The 2,691-nt window shown below is 36.3% G+C and overlaps 1 pseudogene; it reads left to right on the top strand.

The window, feature by feature from the left end:
• Nucleotides 1-1,361: 1,361 nt before the first annotated feature.
• LOC138825626 (U6 spliceosomal RNA) lies at nucleotides 1,362-1,460 on the top strand (annotated as a pseudogene).
• The last annotated feature ends 1,231 nt before the right edge of the window (nucleotides 1,461-2,691 follow it).

The following is a 2,691-nucleotide window of genomic DNA, read 5'->3' as shown; positions in this document are numbered from 1 at the left end:
CCCATGGATAGTGTAGAAGAATAATACCTTTTAGACATCATATCAGCAAAATTTGAGTATAATCGGTAGGAATGCTTCAGAAATATGGAGAAAAACAATTTGGGACCAGCAAGTTAAAACAATAAACAGAGCAGCAGAGTAAAATCCCTTATAGATTAGAGGAAAACAACATTGTTTTTTTTACCATGTGAATTCAGAAGACCAAAAACCCGTAGAAAGTATCACAAGTTTATACCGAAAACATTGCATTGATACTTTTTATATTCTAATATATATTCTAATCCTGATTATTTATATTCCAATCTATTTATTGGAATAATATAAATTCACTTGTCAAATTATCAATTAATTCTAGTAAGATCCACTGTGTGAAATATAAAATCAACACATATAAATATAAAATATATAATTATCTATAAGAAAATATTTTGCATTGTTCTGTTGTGGTTAGGGAATCAAAGGCAACTGTTTTAGAGTATTATTCCATTACCTCTACCTCATTGTTTGGTAGAATTAGAACTAAAGCTTTACCATTCGGGTATGTACAGCTTAGAGGTAAGAGGAAACGCTGTGATTAAAACACTACTAATTTAAGGCTTAATAACCAGGAGAAACATATGGACTTCTCCTGGAGCTATGGAATATATTTGGTGATAGAAAATCAGTGGTGTAAATTCCTGCCTGGTTGGATGGTAATCAGGCCAGTACATTAGGTAATCATGCATATGAACAATTTTTTCACCTTCTTGGCTTTAGCTACTTTTGAAATGGAAGGTACAATAAACAATTATATTTTGATAAAAACCTTCTAGTCTGAAAAGTTCTGTCTGAAATATTCATTTTTCTATGATCCCTTGGAACTAAGATTTATTTTGTTCAAATAAGACAATTTATACGATCAGGGTAAGATATTCTGGTTGGTCTGATCCTTCATGGAAGAAGGGTAAGGTGTCAGGTAGACATTTGTGCCAATGAGACCGTATTTGGGAAAATTTCAACTGCAGAAGTTTAGAAGTAGCTCTTAAGCAAGGCTTACTTTGAATCCGTTAGCTACACAGAGGAAACTCAGTTGAATAAATAAGTACTTGAAAAAGCCATCCCCTTTGGACCTAGCTAAAAAGGCTTCAAAGTATGATTAAACTAAAATGAAAAAGATTTAAAATAGTCATTGACAAAAAAATTACAAATGTGAGCAATCCACTGAACAATATAATTATTTTCCATTATACACAGAATTTTAGGGAAATAAGATCAGTAGCATTGTTAGGAACAATAAGGTTTCCTTGTTACAAACAGGCACCCGAGGATATAATCCTGTATAAATATTGCATCATTAACTACCTAAACTTAGAGGACATTACATGCTTCAGCAGCACATGTACCCAATTTACACCAATACAGAGATTAACATGGCAATTGCAAAGGATGAAATGAAAATCTGTGAATTATTCCAGATTTTTCATTCTTCAGATGCAAGAAATGAAAAACAATTATTAAAAAGTTGATTACAAAATTACAAGTGTAATAATACATGTAATTCATATAAATAAAAGTTAGTTTGACATCATTGCATTAAATCTTCACCTTAGAAAGGCCTTTACATAGCATAATTGTTATAAAACTTTTAAAATTAGACAACATTGTCATTTTATTCCAAAGAAATATACTATAAGGACCTAGTAAAAAAGGAATCTTAAACTGTTTTGGTATGGAATGCAATCTGAAAGGACACATTTATTAAGGAACCTATATATTAAAAAACAATGTAGAATTCAAAGTCTTATATCTAGGAAAGAATAAAATAGATTATGGGCATTATACAAACAGAATACAGAATATTTTAAAGTATAATTTTTCACATAAGCACCAGAAATATCTTTAGTTTCTTTAGTACTCATTTCAACAGATAAATTAAAATTATTTCTGAATAAAAAAAGCAAAAACTCGAGGGGTTCCAAGATGGTGACGGGGAAGTAGGGGAACGCCACAGCTCTCCCCAACCAAAAAGAGAGTTTGAGTTCGTTTAATCTCCCCCAGAGACCGACAACAACAACAAAATCAACATCCAGAGAAAAACAGGAGTTGAAAAGAAGAATTTCACAACATAGAAGCTTGAAGACGCCTCCCGCAACGTCTATTGGCCACAAAGCATCGTGCCAAGCCATGGCCAGCCCAGCCTGGTGGGAGCTGCCGGTGGCCCAGAGACACAGGGAGTTGTCTGCAGATCACCCGCACCAAAGACCCCTGAGGTATCAGTGTCAGACTGGCTAATCCTGATGAATGAAGAAACCTCTGAGCAGGGAAATTACACAAAGATCCCACCCCTTCCCCTCACTCTCCATTGGAGCAGAGAGGCTCCATCCCACCAAAGCCACTCAGCCCCATGGCAGGAACCTCAGAGATACATGAGATGCCCACAGAACACCACAGCAGAAGAATTGAAAGGAACTGGTGCTGATCCAGAGAGTGCAAACAGAGACAAACCCCAGCAATCAGAACCTGCACAGAGGCCCCTCCCCACCCCTCGGGTGGAGGCCGGAGGCCCATCCCGTGGAGCGGACACAAACAGTGTCAATGGAGGCAGTGACAGAAAAGAAACACACAGAGCCACCACCTCTCAGCCTAGCCCACAACCACCTCAATTGAATTCTGACTACAATGGCAACCAACAACCTACATCACACAGAAACA

This window comes from Dipodomys merriami, unplaced genomic scaffold (genome assembly GCF_024711535.1).
Source record: "Dipodomys merriami isolate MVZ:Mamm:240054 unplaced genomic scaffold, mDipMer1.0.p SCAF_1386, whole genome shotgun sequence".
Lineage (NCBI taxonomy): Eukaryota > Metazoa > Chordata > Mammalia > Rodentia > Heteromyidae > Dipodomys > Dipodomys merriami.
The sequence above is the reverse complement of the archived record's forward strand: the minus strand, read 5'-3'. Positions and strand labels throughout refer to the sequence as shown.